General features: G+C 50.2%; 1 protein-coding gene across 1 annotated transcript in view; it reads right to left on the bottom strand.

Moving 5' to 3' along the window:
- Window positions 1-5,272, bottom strand: part of TNIP1 (TNFAIP3 interacting protein 1) — a 43,803-nt gene extending 38,531 nt beyond the window's left edge. Inside the window, 1 exon segment of the mRNA XM_070414577.1 lies at window positions 5,126-5,272. The gene's annotated coding sequence lies outside the window, so the exon portion shown is untranslated.
- Between the last annotated feature and the right edge of the window lie 10,062 nt (window positions 5,273-15,334).

Below are 15,334 nucleotides of genomic sequence, written 5' to 3'. Positions count from 1 at the left end.
GTGACCCAGACCTAGAGATATCAACATGGATGAATCTCACAAATATATTAAGCAAAACAAGCAAGTTTCAGAATAATACAGACAGTATGATAGCATTTAAGTAAGATTTTAAAACATACAAAACAATACTACATATTGCTTAGGGAGGCATACATTTATAATAAAACTATAGAGAAATGCAAGAGGATAAACTCTAAATTCAGGGGAAGGGAAGGGATGATCAGGGAGAAATTTCAGGCGCAGAGAAATGTGTCCTCGTGGGTGCCCAGGTATCTGCCTCTTACCCTCTATGTCTGAAAGATTCCTTCATATTTTCTAAAAGTCCATGTTGCTGTCCTCAGAACCTCTTCCCAGGTGACAAACCTGTAAGGCACTTCGATCTCCAGCCTCCAGAATGGGAGGGGCTCGCACTTGCAGAGGCAGAAGTGGGGTGCGGAGGGTCGGGGTTCCTGAGCTCTCTGACAAAGCTGGCCATGACAAAGGCAGAGGGCAATGACCTGCACTCTCCAGTGTGGGTGGAGACCAAACCAAAGGCCCCTGACTCATGGGCCACCCCCCACGCCTGCCCTAAAAATACCAGCTCTGGCCTCTGAGTATGACTCCTCGGTGACAAGACTCCCACAGCACCCCTCCCCTTGTCCTCCCCCCACACACATCCATCTGCCTCGACCACCAGTTTGTCCACCCCGTAGGTGCTCAAGGACACAGGGACCAGCCTCGGGGTAAGGTCCTCAGGAAGAGAAGACCTCCACAGGAAGGCAGCCCCAGACAAAGAGCCAGCAGTTCCCCAGGGCAGACATCCATTCCTCTTGGAAGAGTGACTGTCCTGGGCCGGTCATGGGGAAAAACATGGAGAACTTCCTGCAACTGGCCGTGGAGGCTGCCAAGATCTGTCTCTAGGGTTGGGGAGCTTCTCCCTGCTTCCCTGGGCCTTCTTTTGCACAACCCTCCAGAGGACTCCAGACACTCTCCCTTCAGAGAAGGACGGGAAAGGAGGGCAGTGGCGCAGCTCTAGGAGCAGGGAGGGTGGGCACAGGAAGACATGGCCCACCAGGAAAAGCTCAGCAACTGCTGGAGGCCCAATCGCTGGGCTACAGAATTTTCAGAGCTGGAAGAGGACACCCTGAGGCAGCAGCCAGTGCAATCCCTTCATGTTGCAGCTGGGATGCCAAAGTCAGCAAAGCAAAGAGGCCTGCCCAAGGTGGCACGGGATGGCAGTGAGGCCGAGGGGAGGGGCCCAGGTCTTCCGGTGGCCAGCTGTGCCTTCTCTGCCTCACCACCCTACTACCCTGTCTCTTTCCTTCCCTCTCTCCCCAAAAGTGGTCAGGTGAGCGAGGAGGGAGCAAAGAGGAGGTAAGAAAGGAAGGACCTGCATCAAGCCCCCTCCCCACTGCTGTGAAAGCAAGCCATCTGTAACAACACCGGGAGGCAGCGTGCTCCCTGACGCTGAGGGTGGGGATCAAGTGGAGGCTGGATGATCACCTGCTGGGGTGCTGGGTGCTGTTGAGGGAACTTGGGCCAGATGTCCTGTGTGCCCCTCACACAGGTAAGCTTCCACTATTCTAAGAGGTCTGAGACAAAGCAAAGGATGACCCCGTCCGAGAGGACACGGCATGGTCCATAGGTGGCAGAGGGTCGATGGCAAGTTTTCCTGAAGCACGGAAAACAGACCATCCTCATCTTCTCCTATTAAAATCCCTCCAATGCCCTTGTGATTATCACCATTAACAAGGTCAGCAGTGGCATTTACTGATGGCTTACCCCGCACCAGCCCTGTGCTGAGTGCCTGCATGCACTCTCATCCATTCGCCCCACTCTAGAAGGTAGCACGGGGGGCACAGAACCTTACAGGTGAGGAAGCAGAGCCAGCACCCACCCAGGAGTGCCCAACTCAAAAGGAGGGGGTCCACACCAGGGGTTCTCAAAGAGCCGCCCGGACCAGAAGCAAGCATCTCCAACACTTATTGGATCAGACACCAGGGGCCACAGCCCAGCGATCTAACAAGACGCCCAGGTGGTGCTGAAGCCTGCTTAAGTTTGCCAACCAATGGTCTAATCACTTCCCAATGCTGCCCACAGGGAAAAACCAACACGTCTCTACCTGGTAGTCAAGACCTTAGGGTTTTTCCTAGCCCAGCTGGTCAGCTTCCCCAACCCAGGAGAACCTTACCCCACATCTGCTGCTCAGCCCACCAAGTTCCAGAAGGGGCTCAGGCCCCCCTCTGCACCTCATTATCAGGCCTGGCCTTGGAGTCATCTCTCTCCAGAAGCCCCCAGCCCACCTGGCACCTGCAAACTGCTCCGCACGACAGTCAGACTTACTGCCAGGCACTTGCTGGCACACAAGGGCTTCCAGACAGCACTCTGGGCACCTTCCTCCCCATTTACTACAAGCTCCTCAAGGGCAGGGCCAGTTCCTATGCACCTGAGCCTCGGGCCATATTCACAGCACCAGGCACGAGGGCCATCAGGAAATGTTTGCTGACTGTAGAGACGGATAAAGGGTGATGGGAAAGATTAAATTAAATTTTTTAAAAATGAAAAAAAAAAAGCCTCGGAAAGCAAGTTCTGGTTCTCATTCCAACTCTGCCACTACCTCTCTGGGACAAGTGCCTTCCCACCTCTAGGCCTCAGTTTCCCACCTGGGAAATGCACCATTATCCTAGTTTCTTCTATTCTACTCCCCCATTGAACAAAGCCAGCAGAGCCTTACCCTCGACCCTCTTATCTATTATCAGGGATGCACACATGAAACCAAAGAGGCCCCTGCTCTCACTCTTCTCTTCTAGGAAAAAGAGAAAGACGACAAACTGAAATTACTATATGCCAGACACTGAGTTCTATACATAGACTTTCTCATTCACAAATAAATAAGATTATTTCAGAGGATGACAACTGTATAAAAAAAAATACAATAGTTTTATGACAGAAAGTGAAAAAAAGGGGCTACTTTGCATAGAAAGGTCAGGGAAGGCCCCTCTGAGGAGGTGACATTTGAGCTGAGACTTGACAAATAAGGAAGAACCAGCCATAGAAAGAGCCAGAGAAAGGAGTTCCAAGCAGAAGGAACAGCATATACAAAGGCCTCAAGGAAAGGCCAAGCCTGGCAGGGAAGAAAAGCAGGGGCCATGGCTACACCACAGTGAGAGCAGAAGTAAGGTAGTACCCAGGGGACTCAGAGAGGGAGGCAGACAAACCTCTTACAAGGCTAAGGTGCTCAAATCAGGTCGGCCCGACCCAACCCAGGACATCCGGGCCCGAGTCACAAGCAGCACTGGGGGTAAGGGTATGAGTCAGACCCTACGGCTTCCTGGGGCCCCAAAGGACTGGTGTGGGCATAGGGGCAGGCACCAACCCTCAGCATGAGTGCCATGCCATACCCACCGGACACTCACCGGACACCCACGGGTGGGGGGAAACAGGGTCACCTAAGTATGTAGAACACAGGACTCTCACGGCTGCCGATTTCAGAGGGACATGGTCAAGTGCTTCCATGAAGCGCCAGTCCCCGATAACATTATTTTCCCAGGACACAGCAAGGACAAGAGCCTTGGTCAGTGGAAAAGGAACAAGATCCAGGGTTCAAAGCTTACTAGTTTGGGGCCAGTCTTAACCTTTTGGGCCTCAGTTTCCTCACCTGAAAATTGAGGCTACTAACAGTCAGGATCTCCTAGGATGGTTGAAAAATTAAATGAGATACTGAATGTAAAGCACCAGGCCTGGCACATGGTAAGTGTTCATAAATGTAAGCTGTTATTATTACCAGTACTGGTTGCTCACTGCCTCAGTTCCCTCTGCTGTAAAATAGGGATATTGATACAACATCATAGGATTGCTATAAGTCTGTACTAATCAATACTCCAGCTTCCTAATGCAACATCCATTGTCGGGAATTAAAAAAAAAAAATGCTGAGAGTCCCCTTTCCTGACCTCTCATCAGATGCCGAATTCCCCTCTACCATACCCCACTGTTTGGAAAGTGAGTAAGTGCTGCTTAAATTCCATTTTGACTATACTGTGAAATAAAAATGATGCATTCGGAATCCACAGCTTCCCCTGCGCTGTCATTCTGCAAGGGGGTGGGGATGGATGTTGCAGATTCTTCCGCATCGTCCACAAAAGTCCCGCCCTCCCAACCAAAACACAATGTTGCTCAGTCACATAAACACGTCCATACACACGATTAACGAATGTATAATGCCATCGCTTCCATACACATCAATGTATGCACACAAATGTCCTACAGTGGAAAAGTCACCCATACGGAGAAACTCCACACGCAAAATCATTCCCAGAAATTCACTTACAGATACCCCGCACATGCACACCGATGTAGTCTCCAACACTGTGCAAATATGGTCAACAGTAGATCGGGGGACTCGGAGACAAATGCCAGCTTTCAAATCCTGCAACCCCCTAGCTGTGTGACCCCAGTCTCCAAGCGCCTCGGTTGGGAGCAAAATGGGGACAATAATACTAATACTCACTTTGAAGAGGAATGTTATTTTCCTCTTCATTACCCATGCACACTGCTTCCAAAACTGGCCTCCCCCAGCGGTTCTCAACCTGTGGGTCGCGACCCCTTTGGGGGTCGAACGACCCTTTCACAGCGGTCGCCTAAATACATCTTGCATATCAGGTGTTTACATTACGATTCATAACACTGGCAAAATTACAGTAATGAAGTAGCAACGAAAATAATTTTATAGTTGGGGGTCACCACAACATGAGGAACTGTATTGAAAGGGTCGCGGCATTAGGAAGGTTGAGAACCACTGCGTGAGTGTAAACAGACTCAAGCTCACGCGCTCTCTCCACCGGCCGGCGCACACCGCCTGCAAGCCCGGCACTGGCCTGCACCCCGTTTCTAGACACGCGCGCCTACGCAGTGCGCACGCGCACCCACCACCCTCCGCGAGAGCAGGGATTCCCCACAGAGCCGGACCCCCCAGGAGGCGCCCCGCGACCCGGGGCCTCAAGCGCCATTGCCCCGGAGCCGAGAATCCCAGGCCACCTGGCGGGGCCTGACCTCCCACTCCATGCCAGGCCGCCGCCGAGGCGCTGAAGGGCCGGTCTCAGACGCCCTTCCTCCCCCTCCATCCTCGCTCCGGCCCGGCAGGCTTACCTGAGGGTGAGGGCCTTGAGGGACAGCGCCCTCTCTCCGCGCCCAGCACGGGCTCCGGGGACGCTCCAGGGACGGGGTGGCGGGGTAGCGGCCCGGGCGGCACACCTCCGGCTCCTGGGAAGGGGCTGGGACGAGGAAGTGCCGGGAGCCGGGCGGCCCCACCCCTGGGAAAGTCCCCGGAGATTGACAGGTCTGTCGTCCAATCGCGCCGTGCTCTAGGGCGGGCCCGCGGCTGCTGGGGTGGGGCCCGGCGAGGTAAACAGCCCGAGCAGCTGCCGAGCGGCCGCGGGTGTCCGTCCCTCGGGCCGGCGACGCCCCGGGTCTGGGCAGCTCCAGACGGCACTCCCGGCGTCGGAAGCCTCGGGCTCCGGAGTGAGGCTGCGACCACTTGAAAGCCCAAACTACCGAGCGGAGACGAGCCGCAGAGACCACCCCACAACTTCCTGGGCCCGAGGGGCACCGGGCCAGAGCGAGGAAGGAACTTGCCAAAAGGCACGTAGCGTTTGGAGCTCAGCCGGAGCTCCGGCTGCTCAGGGCCCCGGCGATCGGGGCTGGGCGCTCCCGGACTTGTGAGCAGAGCTCATAGAAATTCCGAGCTGGAGGGACCCTGCAGGACTCTCACTGTTGCTGCTAACATGCACTGCTCCAGACACTGTAAACACTTTGCACGCATTACTTCAATTTACTCGGCCATCCTAATGAGACGGGTTTTGTACACCACCACCCCGCCTTATTTTATTTTATTTTTTTTTACCATAAATATATGAAAGACAGAGTATATCTTATGGTAGATGGGCCAGGCTGTGGGATTTCCCAGATGCATAAGGAGCAGTAGTTTGGTTTAAGGTTGGGAACACTGGTCTTTTTAAGGTTATAATTTTATTCTACAGAGGGTAAGTTTAATTTCAGAAGGGATTTGAGGAGCTGTTTCACACAGGCCCTCATTTTACAAATTGAGGGATCTGTCAATCAACTGATTCTGTGCGAACACACACACAAGCATATGCCTAATCCAAGCATTCTCCTTTCAGGCTCGGTGACAACCTGGGATGCCTTCAATTACTTCAAAGGTGTTATCAAATTCTCAAAACAGCCCTGGCTGGTTGCCTCAGGGTGTGTGCCAGAGGCACCAATGATACATTGATGTTTTTCTCTCTGCCTCCCTCCCTTCCATTCTCTTAAAAAAAAAAAAAAAGAAAGAAGAAAGAAAGAGAAGAAAGAATGAATATCCTCAGGTGAGGATTTAAAAAATAATAATTCTAGTTCATTTAAATTATTAAAATAAATACACATATACCCAGATTTTGAAGGGAGGGAGCCAAGGAATGCAAACACCAAAGCACCATTGAGTGTCACCAAGAGGGAGGTTACAGGGAAATTAGAATCTATAAGGCAGCCCTCAGGCATCACCTCTATCCATTGGGTCCCCACACCAGTCTCCTTCCTGTTCATCAGTACACCCCAAGTTGCCTCTTCCTAGAATGCTCTCTTCCTAAGCCCAACCTCTCTTCTCATGAACATTGACATTTACTTAAAAAGAGAGAGAGAGAGAGAGAAAAGGGTCTTCAACTATTTGCATTTTGTTTCCAAACTATTTCAGCTGTTTTTATAAAATGTCCGATTGAACTTAGAGAGTTAGAAAAATAATTCCATTCCCCAAAATACCAGATGACTCCTAGGTGGGGTTTTTTTGGACAATGCTCTAGTATGACATAAAAAGGTTACATAGTCATCTTGTTGCCTGTATTCCTACTTTGGGATAATTTTTCTTAACAATTACAACGTGTGAGAAAACTCATCTCTTCAAAGTCATGACCGCACCCACCCCTTCCATCCTTTTTTAAGTCTTTGTTGGACTTCAGAACATCCCACCATGTTAGAGGCCGTGGGGACCACTGATCACAATCTCTTATTTGACGGGTAGGAAAGCAGAGGCTTCAATGTAGTGAAGGACTTGTTAAAGGCCACACATGTCGAGTGATGCAACCAGTGTTGGAACTCGGGACTAGGGCTCCCCAGCATATGTACACTTTCCACTGCACCACGTTGCCTTTACAGTGTCATGATTTTTCGTACCGTCTTACAGAAACTCAGCACTCATTATGAACCTAGGCTATGAATTTAACTAATGGGGTTCCAAACCCTACTCAACCACTTGCTACCTGGGTGGCCTCTCTAAGCCTCAGTTCCTCTCTGAATGTGGAGATGATCATTGTACCTACCCCTCAGGTGATCCTGAGGATAAATGAGATAATGCGAGTAAAGCCCAACGCTTGGCACAAAGAAGGCATCTGAGAAATGATAATGGCATGCAGACATGGGTTACATGCATTGGGTAGACCGTCACAGTTAAACCCAGGAATACAGTTTCCCCAGTTGCCAGCCACCATCCACATCCACGATAGGGCCCTAGATTGAGGGCCTGGCAGGGTGGGAAACAGGTCCCCTAGCCTGTCACTTCTGCTCCCCCCAGATCTGGAAGATTTCCAAGCCAGGAAGCTTGGCCTCACCCTGGAAGCTAAGCGACTCAGGCAGCTGGGAACCTCTTGCTCTTCCAGAGTGACAACAAGCACCTGTGCAAAGCCCCACCTGGGAGGACAATCAAAAGGCCTGTGTTTTATTTTGCTTTGTTTTAAAGTACACAGATTCCTAATCTCCTTTCTGCCACTACCTCCCCTCCTCCACCAAAGCTGTTCCAAAGTCAGACCTAAATCCACGTTTGAGGAAAATAAAAAACATACCCCAAAGAAGAAAAAAGTTGGAGGGTCACAATACTGTATATCAAACTATACTGCAAAGCCATTGTAATCAAAACAGCCTGGTACTGGCATAAGAACAGTCAATGGAACAGAACAGAGACCCCAGAAATCAACCCACGCCATTACGGTCAATTAATATTTGACAAAGGAGGCAAGAGCATACAATGGAGTAGAGACAGTCTCTTCAATAAATGGTGTTGGGCCCAGTCGGTGTGGCTCAGTGGTTGAGCACTGACCTATGAACCAGGAGGTCACGGTTTGATTCCTGGTCAGGGCACATGCCCAGGTTGCAGGCTCAATCCCCATTGTGGGGCGTGCAGGAGGCAGCCGATCAATGATTTTCTCTTATCATTGATGTTTCTCTCTCTCCCCCTCCCTTCTTCTCTGAAATCAATAAAAATATATTTTAAGAAATAAATAAACAGCACTTGGAATAGTGCTGCTTTATACTATTCTCTCTATATTTATCCATGTTTGAAAATTTCAATAATGAAACATTAAAACATTTAAAACAAATAAAATAAATGGTGTTGGGAAATTGGATGGGTACATTAAAAAAAAAAAAAGGAACTGGACCACCAACTTACACCATACACAAGAATAAATTCAAAATGGATAAAAGACAAATGTAAGTTGCAAAACCATAAAAATTCTAAAGAAAACATAGGCAGTAAAATCTCAGACATCTCACATAGCAGTATTTTCACTGATACATCTAGGACAAGAGAAACAAAGGAAAAAATAATTAAATGGGACTACATCAAACTAAAAAGCTGCACAGCACAAGAAACCATCATCAAAATGAAAATAACCCATGTGTGGGAGAACATATTTGCCAATGATGCATCTGATAAGGCGTTGATTTCCAAAATACATAAAGAACTTATAGAACTTAACACCAGGAACACAAACAATCCAATTTTAAAAAATGGGCAAAGGACTTAAATAGACACTTCTCCAAAGAGGACATACAGATGGCCAACAGACATGAAAAAAATGCTCAACATCACTAATCAGTAGAGAGATGCAAATTAAAACTACAATGAGGTTTTAATCACCTCAACAATGGCTACCATCAACAAATCAACAAATGACAGGTGCTGGTGAGGATGTAGAGAAAAGGGAACCCTAGTACACTGCTGGTGGGAATGCAGGGTGGTGCAGCCAATATGGAAAACAGTATGGAGTTGCCTCAAAAAATTGAAAATGGAACTGTCATTTGACCCAGCAATCCCACTTCTGGGAATATATCCTGAGAATCCCGAAACACCAACCAGAAAGATTATATACATTCCTATGTTCATAGCAGCATTGGTTACAATAGCTAAGATCTGGAAACAGTCCAAGTGTCCATCCGTAGATGAGTGGATAAAAAAAGAAGTGGGACATTTCCACCATGGAATATTATGCAGCTGTAAAAAAGAAGGATCTCACCCTAACTGGTTTGGCTCAGTGGATTGAGCATCAGCCTGGGGACTGAAGGGTCCCAGGTTCGATTCCGGTCAAGGGCATGTACCTTGGTTGCATGCACATCCCCAGTAGGGGGTGTGCAGGAGGCAGCTGATCGATGTTTCTCTCTCATCGATGTTTCTAACTCTCTATTCCTCTCCCTTCCTCTCTGTAAGAAAATCAAAAAAATATATTTAAAAAAAAAAAAGAAGGATCTCTTACCCTTTGCAATAGCATGGATGGACCTGGAGATTATTATGCTAAGTGAAATAAGCCAGTCTGAGAAAGACAAATATCACATGACCTCACTTAAATGTGGAATCTAATGAACAAAATAAACTGATGAACAAAATAGGTTCAGAGGCATGGAAACATGGAGCAGACTGACAGATCTCAGAGGGGAGAGGGGGTGGTGGGGACAGAAAGAGATTAACCAAAGAACATATATGTGGCTCAAGTGGAAGGGGTAATGGGGGAGGGGTAATGGGGGACATCTGTAATACTGTCAACAATAAAAAAATAAATTTAAAAAAATCTTATATTTCTAACCAAAAATTTCATACTCCCAAACCCTCCCATGACTGATTGAACTCTAAATCAAGTGCCTAAAGAAGAGTGAAGGCTGCATATTAAAAACATTGAAAGGTAACATTTGTGGAGTATTTGCTGTGTGCTAGGCCTGCACTTTCACATATTGTGTCTCCCAGCCACACTCTGAGGTCAGGACCATTATCATCCCCATTTCTCAGATGAAACTGGGGCTTGGAGCTGTTAAATGACTTGGACGAGGTCATATACAGCAACAGGTAACTGGAGCAGGAAGATCCACGCTCTTAAACTCGTAACACTCCTAAGCATTGTGTTATGGAGTCTTGCCAGCTAGCAAGACATAGAACTCAAAATGCCAGACCTTTTAAAGAGTGGTTAGAAAGGATCAAACCCAGACTTTTACTTGTAGGGATGAAGACACCGAGAACCAGAGAAGCAGGGATGTGCCGGAGATCTCACAAGTTCGTGATTAGTAACTTGGGACTGGAACCCATCTCCTGCTTCCAGATCAGTGTTATTTCCACACGCCCCACCGATGGGAAATGGAGCTTTCAAACAAGCACGTGTATCATTCCATTGTGTGCATTAGTGAGCCGGGGCCTTGGCTAGTGGGGGGGTCAGTGAAACTCAGGGCCAGCAGCTACGGACCAAAGAAAAGAGCAGTCCTGGCTCTGGGTCCCTTCCTTAGATCCACGTGTCCATAGCCTGAGGCCGCCCCGGGAGTGTAAAACCCTCTGTGGATTCTAGGTGCTTTCTGGTATTGGGTGTGTGTGTACACAAGAGAGATGTCAGCGATAGTTAAATGAGAAATGGGTGTCAAGCACGTTTCTGTTGACTGAAGTTGTACTAGGTAATCGTGTTTCTTGGTAAGAAGTAAATCAGTCTCTAATTCTGTCTACTCCCAAATACCATAACTGAATGAGGGCACAGACACAACGGCAGTAAGACAGCGTTAGCTTTGCACATTCACTCGGCACCCTGATGTGAATTAAACCATATACTGTACCCACAATTGCCCTTCCTCCAAGAAGCAGAGCCTGAGAGGATTAGGGAGTCAGACAGACCTGGGCCTAGAGGACAGCCCTGCCTCAGCGAATACTCCTCGTGATTGTTCTCTGCCTGTTTCCTCATCCACAGCATGAAGGTTAGAACAGTGCCCAACACACAGGGTGGAGCAAGTGAAATGCCACAGGGCCTGGCATCAGTGAAAGGCAGCAACAATAATTACGATCAATCCTATAGGGTCCCCATGGGCTAGAGCCCTGGAGGAACTTGCCTCAGACCTCACAGAGTATGTTCTCGGAACTGCCAGGCCTGGAAGGGCTCTCCTGTTTTCCTCTTTCTCCACCCCAACTATTTCCCCTAAGTCCCTGGACCTGGGGTTTCTAGGGCGCCACTACAGAGAGGAGAGGTAAAATGACACTGGGGACATTCCGGCCTTCGTGACCCCACCAGGCCCCTCTCATAGTTCCTAGGAGCCCAGGCCTCCCCTGTTCCAGCTCCTCTCCCTCTGGCCTCCCTGTCTCCAGGTCAGGGTGCCGATTGGATTTGGGTTTAGATCCAAGCTTGCCCCCTGTCATCCTCCTGGAAGTGGGAAGCGGTAGGCCAGGCCCAGCCCAGCCCCCGAGGGAGGCAGACCCATGGGAACCAGAGCGATTTCTAATCCTGGGAAGCCCTGACAGGGCCCTGAGAGTAATCAATCCTCCTTCAGCCTCACCCCTGTCCTCTCATGCTCGTTCTGCCTGGCCCCTCCTGCTTCTCCCAGCCAGAAGCCACTGCAGTGACTTGGCCTCCACTGCTTGCCACTCCTCGCCAGGGACTTCCCTGGGCTGGGCCTCTGACCAGCTTTGGAAAATCTGGACTGTTTGTGATCAAAGAGGAGGCCGCATCGCTGCCGCTATCAGCCCTTCACCCACTCCTGGTGCTTCGGGCTCTGTTAAAGGTTCAACCCCAGAAAGGCCCAGCCTCCCCGGGAGGGAAGCAGGTAGGGGAGTGCTCCATAGGGTCCCAGCCTTCCAGTCTTTAGATCACAAAGTTCCCAACACACACACACACACACACACACACACACACACACTCATAATACCCAACCACTCACATACACACCTACATACTCCTCACACCCAGATACACCCAGATACACACACCTACACACCCTCACACACACACACACACACACACACACACACCTACACACCCCTCACACACAGACACACACACACACACACACACACACTCATAATACCCAAACACTCACACACACCCCTACACACTCCTCACACACAGACACACACACACTCACATAATACCAATACACTCACACACACACACACTTCCCTCACTCACACATACAGACACACACATAATACCCAGACACAATCACACACACCTACACACCCTCACACACACACACACACACACACTCACACATAGCTACATACTGCCCTCACACACAGACATATACAAACACACTTTTGCTCACAGGGTCATACACATGTACACCTCAGTAGATTGGACTCACTAACAAAGACACACGTACTCACTCACACACACAAACATCCATGTTCATACTAGGGAACCTACTCCCTTTTCTTGGGGGGAAGAATAAGATAAAAATAGACCTTTCTTTTCCTTCTCTTTGGAAAAACTAGTAGCGACTAGAGAGAAAAGACTGGCTGAGGAAGCCGGGCAAGAAGAGGAGGGCAGGAAAAGGAAATAAAAGGAGGGAGAGAAGCAAGAAGAGAACAGCAGGGCCTGCCAGCTGGGCGGGCAGGGACATAGAGAGGCCCAGAGCCCAAGCCCTAAGTGGGGGAAGAGGGACCTGGGCCTGGAGCAGCGACCCCAGCAGGCAGGAAAGTGGGAGGCTGGTGGCCCTTGGCCCAGAGGTGGGAGGGCCTGGTGGGCCCAGCACCCTGGCGCAGTGAGCCCTTTCCCCTGTCCTGCCTGGCTCGCCGCCCCCAGGCTGGGTCACTCACCTGGAGAAGGGCAGGAGGAGACAGGGTGTGTGTGGCGGGGGCTGCCGGCCCTGTGAAGGCTGCTCCGCTCACTGTGCTTCTGCAGGAAGGAGGGCTGGGCTGGGCTGGGCTGACTTTTAGCAGGAGGGGAATTCCCCGAGATGGAGGAGCCAGGCAGCCACACAAGGCTCAGCGGAGGCCCCTTCCCACCCCTGGCAGAGCACAGGGCCCTTCCCTATCAGTCCCCACCTGTCACTGCCCAGACTGACTGTCGCTTGCTGTGAATTCCAGGAGACGGCTCAGGGGAAGAGCTGGAGCCTGCGGATTCCGTGGCTGGTCTGAGCACTGGCGCAGGGGAGGCAGGGGCCACCTGGTCTGCTCACCCCACCTCGCCCCAGGGTTCTCCCAAGGACCTCTATTTCCTCCTTTGCCTAAGATGGGGGATTCCAGTGCTCAGGACCCTGAGGAAATCACCAGATGTCCAGCCCACATCCTCCTGCCCCCAGTCCTACCCCATCTGTTTCCACTTAGTCTCAGTGGATTCTCTGCTGGACAGGAAGAGCTTACTCCCTTCTGTGCAGACCTCATTCAGATGTCGAGGGGGGTCTTAGAGACCTCCCCACCCCGGAGCAGCCAGCTCTGCACGAACCAGCGCGGGTGCTCTGGAGCCTTGCTTCCCCATCCGGAGTCTCAGTGATCCCTGCTGGAAAATGGGGACAGTGAGTCCTGCTTTGCCTGCCTCCTGTGATGATAAGTAAAGTAAAACGATGGATTGCAGACATTCTTTGTAAACTATCGACGGCTTTACAAACATAAGGTCTCAGTTCATTATCTGTTGACGCCTGGAGAAAGGATGGGAGGGGGCCGTGTGGATGAGCTGGCCCCTCTCTCTCGATTGGCCTCGGTACAGAGTTTCTTCATTCTTACAGTTTCTTCAAGACCACTCACAGGCTTACAGACCACTGAGGATACGGGGTGGACAAGCCAGCTCCTGCCTGCTCACAGATTTGGTGGCTGCCCATCCAGAACAGTAGCCATTGGCCACACGTGGCTATTTGAATATAAATTCGTTAAAATCAGGAATTCAGTTCCTCAGCACCAGCCACATTTCAAGTGCTCAGTGGCCACATGTGGCCATCACATTAGCTGCACATGTGCAGAACATTTCTATCATTGCCAAAAGTTTTATCGGACAGCATTGCTGTGGGGGCTAAAGGCAAATTCATAGGTAGTGACAGTAAAGCGTGGTAGAGATGTGTTTTGGCAGGAGAAATACAGGGAGCTACACGAGCTTGGACAAGGGAGCAGCTAGTCAGAATTTGGGGATCTGGGAAGTCCTCCTGAGGAAGTGATGCCTTAGCTGAGACCTGAAAGTAACCAAGCGAGAGCATAAGGAAGAGTGTTCTCAGCAAAGGGAAGAGACTGTGCAAAGAGAAGAGGACATTCGGGGAACTTAAAATCGTTCGCTCTGAATGGAGCCTGGAGTTTGAAGCAGGCAAGGGGAAGTAACATAGGTAGGGCCTGAGGAAATAGGCAGGCCAGTCACAGGGGCCACATTCATTCCTGGGGGTGGGGCAGGGGGGTGAAGTGGGAGATAGGAGGGAGGAGGGGGAGAGTTCACGGAATCCAATCCTCAACTGCTCTGTGCCCTTCACACTGGGATTCCAAGAGAGTGCTAGAGACACCTCCTGGCTCAATGGCCTCACTTTACAGATGAGGAAGTGAGGGACAGGCAAGGGAAGTGACTGTCCAAGTGAGTACATGGAGGGACTTCCTGGCTCCTAGTCCAGTGCTCGGTCCCACACCACATTGTCCCTCGGTGGCAGTGCCACTTTAAAAATGTGCAATAGCCGCCCGGCAGGTGTGGCTCAGTGGTTGAGCGTCGACATATGAACCAAGAGGTCATAGTTCGATTCCCAGTCTGGGCACATGCCCGAGTTGCAAGCTCGATCCCCAGTGGGGGGCATGCAGGAGGCAGCCGATCAATGATTCTCTCTCATCATTGATGTTTCTATCTCTCTCTCCCTCGCCTTTCCTCTCTGAAGTCAATAAAAATATATTTAAAAAAATAATAAATGTTCAGTAGCCACACAAGTGGCTAGTGTACCAGAATGGGCAGACACTCCCATCACCATAGGAAGTTCTATAGGATTAGATGAACCAACCAGTCCTTGAGTTAGCCAGGCGCACAGGATGGTTGCTACCTTCTCTCCACATAGACCCTTTTCTCTGCTGGGAGTAAACACACCTTCCCACACTCATGCTGTCAGATGCTCTTCTCTCTGCCCCCTGATACCAAACTGAAGGGCCTCCCTCACAGCTCAGAAGCAGGCATCTGGGCTGGTGGCAGGACTTAGCATCAGGGAGAGAGATCTCGTCCCGGCTCCCTTTATGAAATCTCCTGGTGACCTGGGATCCGCCCCCAGGGTCAGCTAGAGCCTTCCATGAAACTGACAAATGTCCCTAACTGGAGGAAATGGAGTTTTGGATTCCTCTTT

The sequence above is a fragment of the Myotis yumanensis genome, unplaced genomic scaffold (assembly GCF_028538775.1).
Source record: "Myotis yumanensis isolate MYYU_CA2020_CCGP unplaced genomic scaffold, mMyoYum1.0.hap1 SCAF_5, whole genome shotgun sequence".
Classification (NCBI taxonomy): Eukaryota; Metazoa; Chordata; class Mammalia; order Chiroptera; family Vespertilionidae; genus Myotis; species Myotis yumanensis.
Note: the sequence above shows the minus strand (reverse complement) of the source record. Positions and strands in the feature narration are given on the sequence as shown.